The following is an 18,526-nucleotide window of genomic DNA, read 5'->3' on the forward strand; positions in this document are numbered from 1 at the left end:
TGACTCAAAATGGAATATTCTCATTAAAACTTTAGGAATTGGAATACTTATGAATACTCCTGGCTAATTTATATTTGGTTTCTGTTGTTTAGTTATTAACTTATAGGCAGTAGACACGGCTTCAATGATTGTGGCTGAACTGAATTAGTCTGTATAATTTGGTGGAAGATACTGAACATTTTTTGTTGCTTTTTGTTTGTTTGTTTGTTTTCTGCTTACTGATCAAATAGCTGGATGGGCCTTCACCTACCTAATACTTTTCATTGCATAATGCTCTTATTTTTCATTAGGAATATGCATTAAAATTATCAATGAAGCTTTCAAAATTGTAAATTCCCTGCCTCAAGCCCTAAAGTTTATGATACACTATGTGGGGTGGAAACAGAGGTTAAATGGGATGTGATTCCATGAATAAGGATAGATATGAACCATCAATCACACTTTGAAGCACTTAAATACAGTAGAGGATGTGCCCTAATGATATGAAGAATAGGGAATGTCTTTGAGGAAAAACAATGTCTTAGCACTGTTCTAAAGAGAAAGGCATCCACTCAGGAAAAGAGAGGCGAAAGAACATTCCAGACAGAGCGAGCAGCATAAGAAAAGATCTGGAAAGGAGAATGAGCTTCCAATATTTAAGATTTTTAATTAAAAAATATTGCTGGGAGTGGATGACAAGAGATCAGATCATGCAGGATCTTATAAACCATGTTAAGCATTTAGATTTTATTCTTAGCACACAGGTCAGAGTTGTAAAATATGAACCTCACAACCAAATAAACCTCATATCCCTCACGAGCTATGAAGCTTTTGGCAAGTCACGTAAATGCTCTAATCCTCAATTTTCTAATCTCCTAAATAGGACTCATAAAACTAACCTCTTTTGTAGTTAGAAGACAAAATGCTATTACAGATTTTTTTTAAAAAATGTCTATTTCAGTAGATTTTAATAGCAGAAAACCATTCTCAGTCAGTTTTCAGGTCTTCTCACTTGAGCCAGCTGCATTCCGGCTGTAGCCACAATGCTGCTTAGAGACCTAGCTCAGGGAGGGGCAAAGTGAGGACCCAGCAGCAGTGGGTGCACAGAGGGCTGTGGGGGAGAGATGGCAGGAGGAGCACTCCTCACCCAACATTGGCATCCACGCTTACTTAGATATTTGGAGACAGATGACTCCGGCTTGTAAATTAACTTTAGGATCCAGGGTTTGGGGTGGGTGTCTTTGTAACTCTTGATCTTTTATCCAGAAGGGGAGATGTTTAAAGAAAACAAAACAAACAAATCCTACAACTTCATCATTGAGAACGAGTAATAAAAGTGTTAAGATCTCTACGGATAAAGGACAGCAGCAAGGCAGATAACTTAAAACGCCCCCTGGTTTAGCAATTGTTCACATGCCTTTTTCTCCTGGATGAGTCACCCTCCTTGATTTCCGTAGTTGTAAGAAAATAGGTGCACAATTCTTGAGGAAACATTGGTGTTCTCATCTACTGAATAAAGTTATAGCAGCAAAAATAACAATGGGAATGGGGGAAAAGCTTCAGTCTTGTCTTCTGTTGTGTTTCTGGAGGAGTGGGAGTGTGTGTGTGTGTGTGTGTGTGTGTGTGTGTGTGTGTGCACGCGCGCGCGCATGTGCACGTGTGTATGAGATTGAAACCTAACATTGAGTGCCTACCTTGTATCAGACACATCTCAGACATATTATTTATATTATTTCAAATCCTCTTCAAAATCTTGTGAGGTCATCATCATTATCCCTTCTTTATAGATCAGAAAACACATTCAAAGGGGTTAAGAGCTTTTCACCAAGTCCCGTTCAAATCTGATAGCCAGTTGCACAACGAACATCACATCCACCCGGAACTACAGTATGGGCTCTTTTTATCACATCACAGCAATGCTGGGCAACAGCTTGGGGCTTACAGCAGTGAACTCTGTGGTTGTCTGAGAAATGAAGTCAGGGCAGGCCGAGGTTCCCCCAGGCAGTGGAATTGGTGAGAATGCTCTTGTGCTGAAGACAACCCTTTTTGGTTCTGCGTTGCTCTCTGTCCTCCACAGAAAAGCCAAAAATCCATCATGGATCAGGGTGACACTGTGTTATTTAGATGACGAAAGGTTTCTGCAAAGAATTTGACCTCGAGCTCCTGCATTTTCCCTGTTTTCATTCTATGTGGACCCGAATGACTATCTTTTAGGGAAATTACAGTGAATCAAAGTCAGACTGATGTCAACATAACCAAGTACCCAAGAAATCTAAGAAAAATTTCTCTATGAGATCCATTTGGCAAATTTAAGATTCGTTGAGTTATGGTACAAATATATTTGGATTCACAATGTCAATTATATAAACATATTGGCATATGGTAATCATATATATATATATATATATGTTTGAGACACTATCTGACCAACCAGTTAGGTTAGTTTGGACAGTTAGGTTGTTAAATGATATCAGAAAATGAATATACATACATATATTTTGTTTTTCTATCCCTTTTATCTACTGATGTGATTGCTTCAGAACTGAATAAGTGTTTTCTGTAGGATTGCTTTTCAAATAATTCCTTACTTAAAAATTAATCCATTAACTTCATTTGCTTAATCATTTGCCACCTGGTCCAAATTCAGCTTCTCCAACTCTGAGGGTGTTCTGTCCTGAACTATACCAGGAGAGAAATTTTTCAGTCTACCACATACAGATTAATTCATTTTAAACCCTATTTCCATTTGATCCTTCAGGATATGCAAGACTACATGAATCAACCCAAGTAATATAAAGCAGAAACATGCTAGTCTTTCGTTAGCCTTAAGAATACACATTCTATGTTGCTATAGAATGGAGAACACATTCCTATTCTATTTTTTTTTTCTATTCTTGTCTTTGAAAGACATGTTAATTCCTTGTAGTTCTCAGGGGTGATATAATCCAAACCAGAATTAACTAAATATGTTATTTGAAAAAGGGCTATTGTTAAATGCCAACCAGGCAGTTTTATTGTGTGATTCATAAGAAATCAGGCTGCAGAGGCATGCCGGCCTGGGAGCATCAGCCTGCTTCATCAGTGCTCTGATTTGAGAGGTGGAAGTGCTGTGGCTTTCTTCCTGTACTCTTTGAAGATCAGCAGTGGACGCCGTGAGCAAAGTCACAGGTCTAGAGGGTTTTCACTGTAATCCACTAACTAACCAGACAAACGAATGCACATCCCAGGGCCTTCCAATGTTGTAAGACCTGGTCTTGCCTGTAAGAGGACACCCAGTGGTCCACCTCTTGAACTTTCCTACCTCCCGTTGGGCCAATATAGATGCTGACTTTTGAACTGCGGAAGGAACGATGTATAGAGAGATGTTTACAGACACCCAATTTCAAATCATCCTTATTTGCAGGGCACTAATGTAATTTTGGGCAGAGTTTGGGCTTTGGAATCACCTACATAGACAGAGGTTCGAAACCCTAATGGTTAGTACCTCGTTCAGGCCAGTCAGCCTCTCTGAACCATCCTTTATTCATCCCTGGGAATGACTGTCGGCTGTTTGATGAGGATTTTGAGAAGGCAATTCCAGGGTGTTTTCCCAAATTGCTAGATCATAAAATTCACCTGGAAAGTCTGCCCTCATTCAAGAGATCTAGAACAGTCCCCAGAAAATTTTATCTTTTGAAAGCAAGTTTGGGAAACATAATTTGTTAATATGAAATATTAAATACATTTTTAAAATGTTTATCCTTTTCCACAGAAGATTTAAAAGTTATTCACGTTCAAAGATTAACAAAATCTAGAATGAAAAAGGTTTTTTTTGATCCACTCATCTGTGAAGGATTTTTAAAATCCCTGGATGGGAGCAGTGTTGTTAATTCTCATGTGTCCATTCTAATATCTGACCAAATCTCATTCTGCTGAAAATCTTCCTTGCCTGTCTTCAAGGTGATGAACAGACATCCTACAATCCCACTCAGTACGAGCACTGCATTTTTATTTACCTAAGTAATTCCTTTGATTCCTCTAAAACTAAACTCACAAGAGTTATTTTTTAAAATCGCAAATCTGAAAAATCCCACACTTTGACTCACTCCTAACAAAGCATATAGGAATATGCTTTTGATATCCAAATCTTTTAATATTCAAATCTTTGGATATCTTTTGATATCCAATATCTCCCAAGGAGGACTGATGACATTTGAAGTGTATTTGCCCACCAGAAAATACATATATATACATCTATTTATATATTTATACATGTAAAGGTGAAAGTGTTAGTATGAGTGTGATCAATATTCTTCCCAACTAGAGATTTTCAGAGTTTAACTCAAGTCTAAAGATCACAGATTTTTTTTTTTGTAAAAATCTCACCTTTTCCTTCCAATTAATTCACATGGTTTTTGCCTTATGAATTTCCAATACTTTATCCCCCACCCCAGAAGGCAGTAAAGTCCAAACTTTTCATTCAGGGTTAAGGTTGTCCTTTGCCCTTTTGAACTTTCTAGCCCTGCCTCTTGTATCCTGCACACCCAGCCAGATTTGTGCAGGGCACCCGGAACTAACTGACTTCCATCCTCTTTTATGCCAACTCCCTCCACCTTAAGTGGCCTTCTTCAGTTTCCATCAAAATATTAAGACTCACAAAGTCACCACCAAGGCACTTCTGATATTCCCACTCTGCCAGTGCTGCTCGGTCCAGAGTTAGTTACGCTGACCGGCACATTTCTATAACATGCCCTCTCTGCTTCCCACATGAGAACTTCCCTGCTCTGGTTTGTGTTCAACTTACTGGGTGAAAAGCCCATCTGCATACAAGCTCCCAGCGACTGTGTGACTCCCTCTCTGCACGGTAAGTGCCCAACACCGCTTCAAGCCTGAAGTAGTGCACAACTTTTGTTGGTGTGAACTAAAATCACCAATAAAATGCTATTGAGATAATTGAGCTTGCTCAACTAGGCAGAGAACAGCTGCGTCAATTTCGTTTTACATTGGCCAGAGTTAGTCTCAGCTGCTGTGTGAATTATTATTTTTAAATTTAAATATATGGGCTTCTGGCTTTTCATCCTGTTCTGTTTGTTACAACAGAATAGCATCTTTATTCTCCTCCTATTCCCTGAACTACAGCTTTAATACATTGATACATCCTTTGCAGGGTGTTTGTAGCTAGCAGCTTTGGAGAAACAGGAAAAATTCTGGGAATAATCACCAGGTGGCGCCAGAGCCACATTACAAAGTGTCTCTGAGGCCTCACAGAAATGGGGTGTTTGTCCTCCAGCACCAGGTGGATTTGCTTCCTCCCTAGATCTTCCATCCAGGATAGTCCTGGAAATGATCTTGATGCTATCTGTTCCTCATTACAGCAGACCTGCTCAGCTTCAGTGGACACAAGGAGGATTGTCTTTCACCAGCTGTAGGAACCTGTTTCCACTACAATGAAATAATAATTTTGGTTTTTCGAGCCAAGAAGTATTTATTGAAAGCCAGATAAGTATTTTGTTCTATTATCTCTTGATTTAATATCCAGCATTTCACTGCTGTAAAGGAAGAGTTCTTCTATCACTATCTCCACCCCTACTTAATAGGGAGAAATACTGAGGTTTAGAGAGGAAAGATTGACTAATACCACTCACAGAGTTTGTAGCAGCAACTGTATTCAAGACCAGACTTCCCAGCTACAAACCACCTCCTTCACGCTCAAGGGTACTCCAAGGCAACTGGAGCGTAAACATCTCAAGCATCCAGATGTGGTCCCATTCTTCAGGTCTTGACATAGCAAAATGCCTTTTTAGGTGCTCTAAGAGATGTGTAATTGACTGATGATTAAACTGACTGTATTTTTAAAATTTTGATTTAAAAGGGTAATTATTTGACTCAGAAATGCAAAAATTTTTTATTTGGGAATATGATGAATTTTTAATTCAACCCAAAATTTTAGACAAAATTTAATAAAACGAAACTTCCAAGAATGTAATAACAATGCCTTGGAAGTCATATTTAAGTGGTCATTTGTGTCTTTAGCAAGTTATGGGTATGCTGAGTATCAGAAGTGTTCGTAGGAGGTTTAATTCTTACAACACTGAAATTTTCTTAAATGACCTGCTCAAGCACAGGTTCTGTGAAGACTCACTCATGTTTTCACAAGCTATGTAGGAAGTGCCTTTTACATAGCAAGCACTGTTTCAGCTCTGAGGATACAGCAGAAAACAGAAAAGATAGAGCCCCCATCATTCACAAACATATGCTGGTGGCAGCAGACCCACAATAAACAGAAAAAGTAAAATACCATAGTACGTGGGAGAGTGATCGGGGCTGTGAAGGAGGAACAGAGGAGGGAAGCAGGACAGGAAGTAATTAAAAGGAAAGGCTGCACAGGTATAAAGGATATGAGCAGGAAGGGCATTCCAGGCAGAAGGAATGACCAGTGCAAAGTACCTGAGACAGGAATATGCCTGATATACTGGAGAAGAGCAAGGAAGCCGGTGTTTCTGAAAGGGCATGAGCAAGAAAGAAAATGCCAGCAGTAAAAAGAAGCCTGAGATTCTGTGTTGTTGTTGGAGTTTTTCTTGTTTGTTTTGGGGGTTTTTGTTGTTGTTTTGTTTTGCATGGCCAAGAAGATAGACACTAATTTTAGTCTCTGCAACAAGTTCACCTCACATGAAATAATATGTGGATTTCCTTTTGCCAACGTAGAAAGTACATAAAATGTCCAGGCTGCTAATTGAGCTTCAGGACTTGGCAACAGGGGAAAACTGTCATCCAGAACCAGTAAGGATTGATTAATATAATAATAATTTCCATCTCAGACTGGAAAGTCTACCTATCTACTGGAGATGACAAGCAAGATTGATCACCTAAGCTGAGTTAGTCATAACAAATGAAAATGTTGAGGCACCTATAATTAATTACTACCCAAATGAGATTCCCATCTCTGCTAGAGATAGCCCCTGAATATATCAGGTCATCCATCTTTTAGTTTCTTCTATGAGAGTCATCATTTCATTTTTCTGCCGGTTCCTCTCAGAACCTACCACGTGACTATGCAGGCAGTGTGTGTTTTTCCCTTCAGTTTTTAATATGATTATGTGCAAGAAATATGCAACTAAAGAAAATGTTGAGTTCTAGGAAAATGAACGTCATTCTCTACTTAAAAACAAAATGACGTTGAAATTCATGATTTCTTTTGCACATTCTATTTTTCTGATCTTTCTCCCAAATGCTACGAATTGGGTGTTTTTGTTATTATTATTCATACCTTACATGTAAGATATGGTGGTCAAAGTGTTCTAAAAGCTTCTCAGTCCTCTTCACCCACATCAAACTGCAATTTGTTTTCAACTTGCTTGATGTCTCAGTGTCCAGCTTGGTCTCGTTCCCTATTTTTATTATTACTATTATACTTTAAGTTCTGGGGTAGATGTGCAGAACATGCAGGTTTGTTATACAGGTATACACCTGCCATGGTGGTTTGCTGCACCCATCAACCCGTCATCTACATTAGGTATTTCTTCTAATGCTATTCCTCCCCCAGCCCCTCATCCCCCGACAGGCTCCAGTGTGTGATGTTCCCCTCCCTGTGTCCATACATTATCATTGTTCAGCTCCCACTTATGAGTGAGAACATGGAATGTTTGGTTTTCTGTTCTTGTGTTAGTTTGCTGAGAATGATGGTTTCCAGCTTCATCCATATCCCTGCAAAGGACATGAACTCATCCTTTTTATGGCTGCGTAGTATTCCATGGTGTATATGTGCCACATTTTCTTTATCCAGTCTATAATTTATGGGCATTTGGGTTGGTTCCAAGTCTTTGTTATTGTGTCATTCACTATTTTAAACCCAGAAATAACTTCTGTGCTAGTCATGTAATGGCAAAATAAATGTTTGTTGGATTGAACTGACTTGGTCTCCATGGAAATCAATTATTGGGAGTTCTGAAACAGAATCCCAGCTTTACCATTGACTCTGTGTCCCTAAGCAACTTCTCTTGTTCTGTTTGCTCATGTGTATGATAGAAATTTCAACCTTGTTTTACATAACTTCATTTTCTTAAGTGCTGACCTTCATAACAACCCAGCAGAATAAGAATCATTGCTGCCATTTTTACAGATGAAATATAGAGTTATCTGGGGTATATATTATAATAACTAGAGGTTCTGCAGTTTAAACTCCTCCATATGCCTTTGTGTTTATTCACACAAATAGAATTGAATTGAGATTTCCAAAAACCTTGAACAAAGTGTTGCGCCTTGTTTAGAAAAAATCTATACTTGAATGCTTCCTCCCTGAACCCAACCCTTTTTGGACATTTTCTTGATTCATTAAAGGACTTGGATTACATAGACACTCAACATTTAATTGATGATTTTCATTGCTATCAAACAAGTATCTAACAAAATAAATATAAGGTTGTTTAGGTTTCTAACTGTGTAATTATATTGTTCTATGTATGTAAAGTTTATAAAATCATTCACATGTTGCAGTAGCTGAGTTCATCAAAGCTCTGGAGTTGACAGCTGCTTTCCATATGTAGGAACTTCATCAAGTTCTTTTGCTGCTTCCCTCATACATTTCTTGAGAGTTTTACATGATCGATGTTTGCAGTTTACAGCACAATAGCAATAAGAAATAAATGCTCATCAAATGTCAGTGTAGTTTTCAATATCATCATGTTGGTCATCATTATATTTTTTCTTCCTAAGAGCCTGGTGGAATCTTCAGAGCAGATGTGATTGTTCTATTTGTATAGAGAGGAGAAACAGAGGCTCAGAAGATACACATGGCTTTAACAGGCCTGTAGCAAGAAATTTGCCTTTCTGCTTCCTGGTACAATGGTCTTTCTTTTGCCATCAAGCCTCAGCATATCCATGCTAGTAAATTCTCCCAGTTGGGAAAAAGCTTGGCAGCAATGAAAGTTAATGTGATGAATCATTTAGATGGGCAGATTGGAAAAATGTTGTTCCTTTTGCTTGTTATATTCTTGCCAGAAATCAAGTAGGTGGAGCTTTTGAAGAGTAATCAGTTAGATAAGCATGGTGGTTTTAAATAATCAAGTGTGGAGCCATAGCAGTTATGTTTAATTTTTAAAAGATCAGACAATTCAGGCATGATGTCGAACTCATTCAGCTTGGCTCCCTACCACATTTCTCTCGTCAAAAACAATGACTATAAAGAGTTATAAATACCGTGACCCTGTATCATAAAGCATGAATTATTCCAGGAAGTTTTCCATTTAAGTCACCTTCTCAAAATCTTAGGAGAAAACTACTAATATTCCATTCAAACCCCAGAGGCATAAGGAAAAAACTTAAATGTCGAAATAGCAAGTAAGTGGTAATATCCTCACTATATGCACAATTTCGTCTGCTCAGGGGTTAGTCTTTCTTTAGCTTTTTTCTATAACTCACACCAGTCTCCATAAAAGAAATGAGGTCTCACTGATATTTTCTAGCTTACCGAGATAAAAATTCTGGTAATCTGTGCAAGAAAATAAAACCAAGATAAACTAGTATCTGCTACCAATAAATATTTAACAGATGTGGTCCAAATCCCTCTGCCAGCTGGAGGAAGGAAAAAAGTTCTCTTTTACAGCTTGGATATAATTATTGGCCACATTTCTCCAAGCAAAGACAGTGACATTGGCTCACTCCCCAGGAGAATTTTCTTCTGATCTTGGCACTAGGATTTGCTTTTCTTTAACAGATTGCAGCAATATACCCTTCACTTGACCCAATTTATTCATTCAAAAGATACCTGGAGCCAAAACCATGTATGAGAAATAGAAAACAAAGAGGCGGGCACAAGCTGTGTTTATATACCCACCAAAGGATTGCAGAGAAACACATATATTCTAGTCACCCCTAAATGTACCTGTCTGTGTGTCAACAATAGACCAGCTTGGTCTGGCAAATGGCCATATGACCCAGTGGATTCTCCCTGGAGTTAGAGGAACTTTTCCCAGACCCTGAAAGTCACCTTCTTAGACAACTTCACAAACAGCCATCCTTGTTCCCAGTATCATGCTCTTGTCACTGCTAAACAGAACCTTTGCAAGAAATTTTCCTAAACATCACCACTGAGGCTCCTTCCAGTAATGACTCTAACCCAACACTGGGATTGCCGAGCAGCTGTTTCATAACATGAGCATGTTTTGAACGCATTTCTTGACCTGGTCATTTGGATCCCAAGGATGTTTTGGTTCAAGTATCAATTTCAGAGCTTAGGTAGGTGACATATCACAACAATATTCATTTCCTACTTTCATTCTTTCCCTGTACAATCCTTTTCCTAGCACTGTTACCGAAACAATTTTTCTAAAACACTAATGTGATCATACGATGTCTCTGCTGAAAAGCCATCAATTACTATCTACCTATGATCAACTAAAACATGACATTCTGCCCTTCCGCGGAAACTCTCGTGGAAGCCTGTCTTCCCCTCCTAAACTCCGTTTCTCTCTCTCTCTTCCCTTCCACTCATTGAGGAAGCTGTCTTTCCCCTCCTGGATTCCATCTTTCTGGATTCTCTCAGTGTGAGAGGAGCTTTCCCTCTCTGGTTATCCCACTCTGGGAACCCTTCTCAGTGTGGGAGCGGCTTTTCTTTCTCTCAGTGTGAGAGTTAGCTATTTCTCTCTCCTTCCCCTTTTTCTCTCTCTAAATAAATTACTCTCTACAAACAAAAACAAAACAAAAAAAACATGACATTCTGATCTCACTTGACCTGCTTTTTCTCACCTCCAACTCTTCTCCTTATGTAATTTCTCACCTGGTGACCAACCACATCCTGCACGTACACATTTATTTATGCTTTTTCACTTGCCCAAGGCCCCCAGAGTTATTTTCAAGTATCATTTTTCCCAACACAAAGCATCAGTCAAGAACCATGTTAAGTCTGAAGCATTTCAGAAGCATTCATTGACAACCCTGTCTTCCACTCTCCTCCGCCTGCAAACACACCACACATACGTTCTGTCCTACACATCTGCAGGCCATCATGGTCTTTTGCCTGGCATTTCTTTACTAATTAATTTATATTTTTATTCATGTGTACATATTTATCTCACCAATAATTGGGAGCAGAGCCTGTGTGTTATTTTAGCTATACAGGTGGTTAGGGTGATATTGCTGTGAACCTTATTGATTATAAGGGCAGGTGGAACCTGTCACACTTCCTCTTCCTCTGCCATTGGGTGTCTGTCTCAAAGCGGCATGGCTCACCAAATTAGACAGTAAATCTTGCCAGATGGGGAAGGATGTGTCAACAGCATGCACATAGATTTACTCTTCAGCCAGAAGCTCCTATTCCTAGATGATCTGATTCCAACTCAGAGTGCCTGGACCTGTTTCCTGCCACACAGCTAGAGATGGGTCAGTCTGATTTCAGTAATTCTATGGGAAGACAAGACTTAGATAAGAATAAGCAGTTGAGGAGACAGATATTTCCCCCGTGGAATCTGCCTTTTTCGGGAACAAGTTTAATCAGTTACTGACTTATAGTAAAAATGTGAATATGATAATTTCTTTATAAGTTTTTATAAATAATTTCATCATAACTTAAACATTGAAGAAAATGTGTTGTGTATGGCCATGTACTTGCTTTGCTTTCTTTTTGTTTATTCTGTCGACATTTATGGAGCACCCACACTGTGCATGAAGACACGTGGGATGGAACACTATCCCTGCTGTTGAGGAATCTCCTGCAACCATTTCAGTGACAGAACAGCTGAAGCTCGGTATGGTCAAGCGACTGGCTGCTGGCCAGAAACTGACTGGCACGGACTTCAGTTAAAGTCCTCTGATTCCTATCACAGTTTCTTTCCACTCCTTATGCTGTTTCATGGCCCATGTTCTGGGAGTGACTCGGCTCTGCCTAGATTTTTGAAATCCTGTATGGATGGCCGGTGAGCTTAGAATAAAGATACAACATGAGGAAGTAAGCCCTGTTACCCATATGACTTACAGGAGACAAGGAGAGCAGGCTTTCCAAGTCAGGCAGGAGCACTGTGGCTGAAGCAGCTTCCCAGGGAGAGCAGTGACGTTCTTGGTCTCAGAGAATATCTGAACCCCACCACCCCCACTAGTTTACATTTCAAAATGCTTCTTTCCACTGGCATGCAGTGTGCTGTAAGACCTCACAGTTTCCCTGGGCCGTGGTCCAATTTGATTACCCCTTTTTTCCATGCTTGGAAGCTGCTATGCAATAATCTTTTTAACCTCTGCAAAGCCAGGAAAAATGTGACAGCAAAAGCAATATTAGCACTTGAGGACATTTTCTCCTTTTAGATTTTGAGGATTTACTTCATGTTTATACAAAGAGCACAAAACTCTGTCACTTTCCATTGGTGTTATCCGGCTCTTCTCAGAGCTCCCAATAGCTCCTTTCCTACTCCCAGCAGAAAATAGAGAATCGCAAGGAAAACAGCCTCTGACTCCATGGAGACATGTCTGACACTCTTTCCAGCATTGCTTTTCCTTCCATCCTAACCATCTTGTTTTGATCTTAAATATCTTCAGAATCTGACTTTTGAAATTTATTTTTAGATCCCTTTCCAAACGCTTTTGATTAATGCCTCGATTAGGTAAGCAACATGATTTTAAGTTTTAAAAAATCTTGTAATAGCTCTAAAATACCCTGAGTCCTGCTGTCTTCAGCCTTTGAGTGAATTTCCTCATCGACATGACAGGCAAGGCCCCAAAGCCTCCTGGCTGAATTTGACCCAGCATGTTCCTTCCTAAGAGGAGAGGCTAGACAGGCACACAGGAGAATAGTGAGCTGCGTGAGACTAAAAGACTTACTGAAAAGTTCTAATTTTGTTTCTTCAATAGACTAAGCAGTTGACTTTTTGACAAATGTGGTAGAGGTCACCTAGGTGTTCCATGGATGCATTTCTTCCTGTTCCTAAAGTCACTACTAGATATTTCCTAGCTCCCCCTGAAATTACATATGACCACATGTAACATATCTAACCAGTGAAAATGTAGATAAAGTGATGTAGACAAGCTGTAGACCTGCATCATGAAAGCTTCCTACAGACTCCCAGTCTCTCTCCTTTGTCCAAAGGCTGATTCATAGGACTTTATTATCCTGGAGAATGGTGGAAAACTTAAATAGATACCTAGGTAGGTACTTAGATTACTATTAGAAAGCCATCAGTTATGGGACTTCAGGTGGCTGAAAAATAAGCTGTTTATGCTAAGCTACTGAGGTTCGGGGGTTTGTTTCAGCAGCATATGTTACCCTCAAGTATTATACAGAGAGACACCTTGGCCTTGGCTTAGTGATTGATTTGTGGGCTGCAAGTGTGTGTGTGTGTGTGTGCATGTGTGTGTATACACAAACATATATATACACACAAACATACACACACACATATATATATTTCCAGTCTTCTGGCCAAATACATATATGTGTTTGTAACATAATCAAACATATATAGTCATATATGTGTTTGTAACATGTTTTATATATATATGTATTTGTAACATATGGTTATACATATGTGTTTGTAACATAGTTATACATATATGTTAAAAGGCTGCCTCAGATTTTTATTTATATATATATATGTGTGTGTGTGTGTTTGTGTCTGTGTGTGTGTATGTGTATTAGGCTAGAAAACTGGAAATATTTATTTTGCTATGACAAACATTGGTAAGTATAGTACTGCCCGACTTTCAAGTAGATATCCAAGACAACTGGAAAAAATCCAAAGGTCCAGGGTCCTACAGTGTTGAAAATGCAGGCTGCTACCAGATTCCAAATGCAACACATAAGACTGAAAGAGATCTTTAGTGACTAGAGTCCAGTAAGTCTAGCCACTTGAACGAAATAACTCAAACATGAGGCAGACTTCAATGCACAGTATGGCCTTCCCAACTCTCATTTCAGGTAGCATCGAGCTGGCCACTGTTCAGTTTGAAAGAAGAATGGGAAGAGGTTGAAAAGCAAACAAATGAGAATTATGTCTAAGAAAGGATTTTGTGGTTATAAGCAGGTAGAACTGCCTTGAAGAAAATCTGGAACAGAAGTTGATATAGTTTGAATATTTGTCCCCACCCAAATCTTACGTTGAATTATAATCCCTAGTGCTGGAAGTTGGACCTGGTAGGAGGCATCTGGATCATGGGGGTGGATGTATCATACACATAATATATCATATACAGTGTATTGAATATTTATTCAGTAGTCATTTTTTTTGTTTTTGTTCCATTTTGACAGAGCATGGGAAATTAGTGATACTAATATTTCCAAAGAAACCAGTCTCAGCTAAACTTGGAGGAATCATGTACAAAAAGAAGTTGAGAATCAACATTATGTGGGAAATAAATTTACTGTCAGTAAAGAGAAAAATAATTGTAATCAGAAATAAGCTGTTATTGGAATAACACATGTAGGCCAACTTCTCCTCACTGCTTTCAAGGAGTAAAAGAAGCTGCTGTTTCCTTGGTTATACAAAAGCAAGAAAACACACACACACACACACACACACACACACACACACACACACACACATCCTGGTGACCAATATGTCCTTCCTGTTGGAAGTCTTCAGAATTTTAAATCATGAATGGTGCCCACTTCAAAAACTCAAGAATATCATATGGCAGTGGCTTAGTACTTTGAGTTTTCCGTTAGAGTTAGTTACTATTTAAGCATTATCAGTGTTGTGTGAAATAGTTTCTACAATTAATTATTTAGTCATTCCTGAAATGTACACTGCTATAATGTCCTTGTTATTGAAATTAGAAAGACCACTACAATTATGACAACAACTATCACAACGAATGTAATGACAACTGTGATCATTTCAACTATAACCACAACTATTATTATTATTGCTAATGCTATTATAGTAATAATGATAAAGTCCATGTTCTTTTCGAATTTTCTCTTTTTTATAATATTTCTCTTTATGTAATATAATTGTTATAATTACCTTATAATTGTCATTAATAATGATAACAACAGTCAGGTATTGTGCTATTCCCTACACATCCATTAACTTAGGTGTTCCTCACAAAGCCTTTGTAAACAATATTACGACTTTTGTTGTAAGGAAGAATGTAAGCTCCATAAAAACAGAGAACTCATTATTGGTGTATCTCTAGTGAGAAGATAGTAATTGACTTAAATATTTCATCAATGAATATTTTTTTCATTTCTTGTTGGAAAACTAAATTTTATTGATCAGAGAAGAAGTGGGGAAGAGTAAAAAGAAGAGGGGTTAAAGAGAGACAGAGGAGGAGTAGCAGAAGGAATAGAGAAGTAAAAAGAGCAGACGGAGGAAGAAATAGACTAATATTTGAGATTTTGGTATTTCCCATGTAATGTGCCAAGACTTACACATTCTCTCATTTTATCCTGACAGGTACCAGACGTGGTATGGATGTTTTGTTAACTCAATTTTCATACTTAAAAAACTGGTTCTTAAAGACTTTGACTAAATTGCTGAAGATCACACAGCTTTGAATGTTCTTTTTCTGAGTTAGCTACCTGGTCACAAAGATTAAAAGCACACTTTGGTTGCAGTAACAACTTCTGGTCTTCTAGAGAAGTTATTTTGGCTAAATTTCTTCTGAATTTTCCTTTCTAAAACTTTCTTACTTCCAATTTTCATACGCCTAAATAGTTTAAGTTGTTTTATATATTTCTTGGAAAAATTAAGACTATATATTATGACTAAATAAATTCATTAAAAAATCAATTAATAATGTGCAGATTCTACATTAAAGGTAAACCAAATGTAGAAGGTGAGTTTTAGTTCTTTGATTTTCTTTTTTTTTTTTTTTCTGAATATGTATCTTCAGGGAGTTTTTTCTCAATAAGTTTAAGTATAAAACCCAGGATTTCAAGCTCCCTTACAAAGAAAATGTTGATAATTTTCAGGGAAGCCTGGCCATCGTCTGAATCCACCTCAATGCCCAGCCACCATCCACCCTTCTGCTGAAGCACTTCTTTCAAACTTTTGCACAAACCATGACAATTTTTGTTAAACAATGTTTTAACAATGTAATGTTTACCTCACACTGTGTTTATGAAGATGCATTTCTCTCAGCTCTGAAGTACATCCTGTGACTCATATGCGTTCTACTTAATTCTACTCTATGGCAAGAGATCAACATTATTTTTGGTTCCTTTCTCTCTAAGTCTTAAAACAACCACACTTCAATCTAGGCTAGAGTTTTAGGCTCCCTTCTATTTTGAGACCATGCACTGTCAATAAAAGCTTTTAAGAGCAACTGGTAATTATATGTCACATAAAGTTGCGAAATTCAATTTGTTTGAGCAAAATACCTAAATTTCCCTTTTTATAATATTTCTCTTAATTGTTATAATTACATTTCTACTATACACATACAATGATTTTAATTAGATAAAAAGTAAGTCATATCTCTTCATAATGAATATAAACAGTCAGTGTAGAAGCATATGATGAAATATCATATTCTATAGATCAGAGACCATCAGATCTTTATATGTTAATGTTTTATAATTCCTGAAAGTCTAAAACAGTTTATCTAATATAGAATCTACAATAAGTGATTCCCAATACATTGTATAGAACAAAACCTTTTTGCTGTTAAAATTCATTTCACTTTTAAGTCTTTGCATACCATGACAGTTTGCCTGATGAAGAATAATAAGCAGTCATATAAACTAAAATGGTCAATTCTACACCACCGATTTCCTTAGCATGTTTAGGATAATGAAGATACATAGTATCTTTGCTGTGTATGCGTGCATATGACTGTCATTGTTTTGCTGTTGTTCTCATTAGTTTCTCCCATCAAATATTTATATGACCCAAAGCTGATATTGCTTCTAGTCTCACATTATCATGCTGGTATTAGAAACTGGGTTGCCTTCTACATTTTGTTATGACACCTGTGTCGCAGTCATACTGCTCTGTCTACCATTTCACCAATAAGCCTGAACTACCTCAGTGTCTCTGTTAAAAGTTATTTTTTTTACTCCCAAGGGCCAGTTTAAATATTGTGGTTCCCAGTGAGCTTTCTTGGGTATTTCTAAACATAAACAACCTGTTTACCTGCAATAACTCTATGACAACATGTTTATGTGTATCTACTTATGACATTCTCTTCCCTAACCTGTTAGTGTAAGAAATTCTAAGACAGTGGAAACAAAAGGGTATATAGAGAAGAGGTGACTAGCACAGATTTAGAAGGCCAAAGAAAGTATTAAGAACAATGAGAACACAGGGACACAGGGAGAGGGGCATCACACATTGGGGTCTGTTGGGGAGCGCCAAGGGAGGGACAGCAGCAGGGGGGAGGTCGGGGAGGGATAATATGGGGAGAAACACCAGATGTAGGTGACAGGAAATGGAGGCAGCAAACCACATTGCTATGTGTGTACTTATGCAACAATCCTGCATGATCTGCACATGTACCCCAGAACCTAAAATACAATTAAAAAAAAAGAATAATTTATGTCCAAACTAACAAAGGAAGAATAAGAGGAAATTAGTTGGGTATCAAAAGCATGGGCAAGATATTATCCAAGCAAATGCGATAGGCTTAGGAAGACACAGAGGCACAAAAATATTACGTACCTGACTATGTGAATCCTCCACCAATATCCCCTAAATCCTTATAATTTTCATGGCCCAAAATACTTTTTCAGGCATCTAAGCCTGTATCTTTCTCCCTGGAGACGATCTCTGGTTGCTGGGATCTGTTCTGCCCATGTGCAAATGGCTGGAAATACCAAGAAACTAATGCCCCACCCAGGACTAGTGTAGGGGTATCCTGGCTCTCTTGCCTCTGAGATTGGACAACTCAAATGCATGTGTTTAACGCTGGACCCCAGAGCTCCACAGTTAGGCTCAGCTTTCATAACCAACAGTGATAACATGTTCACTAATCCATCCATTACTGGCTGCTTTCCTTCTTTGTCTCATTTCCCTGTTACCTTACTGGTGATTCCTGAAATCAACACCCAATTAAAATTTATGTGTAAATATCTAAATGTTTTTGTCCCCCAAAATTTATATGCTGAAACCTCAATCACCAAGGTCACGGGAGGTGAAGATTTTGGGAAATAACCAGTTCCCTTAAATGAGATGAATGCCCTTATAAAAGAGGCCCCAGAGAGCTCCCTTGTCCATTCTACTATGTGAGGACACAGTGAGAAGTCATTGTTTGTTAACCATAAAGTGGGTCATCACCAGACACCAAATCTGCTGTCATATTGATGTCAGACTTCCCAGCTCCCAGAACATGACAAGTAAAGCTCTGTTGTTTATAAGATAAACAGTTCATCGTAATTTGCTTTAAGAACCCAGATGGGGCTGGGCGCTGTGGCTCATGCCTGTAATACCAGCACTTTGGGAGGCCAAGGTGGGTGGATCACAAGGTTGAGAAATCAAGACCATCCTGGCCAACATGGTGAAACCCTGTCTCTACTAAAAATACAAAAAAATTAGCTGGGTGTGGTGGCACGCACCTGTAGTCCCAGCTACTGGGGAAGCTGAGGCAGGTCATACCACTGCACTCCAGCCTGGTGCCTGGTGATGGAGTGAGATTCTGTCTCAAAAAA

This window comes from Sapajus apella, unplaced genomic scaffold (genome assembly GCF_009761245.1).
Source record: "Sapajus apella isolate SASKATOON/1434 unplaced genomic scaffold, GSC_monkey_1.0 scaffold31, whole genome shotgun sequence".
NCBI lineage: Eukaryota > Metazoa > Chordata > Mammalia > Primates > Cebidae > Sapajus > Sapajus apella.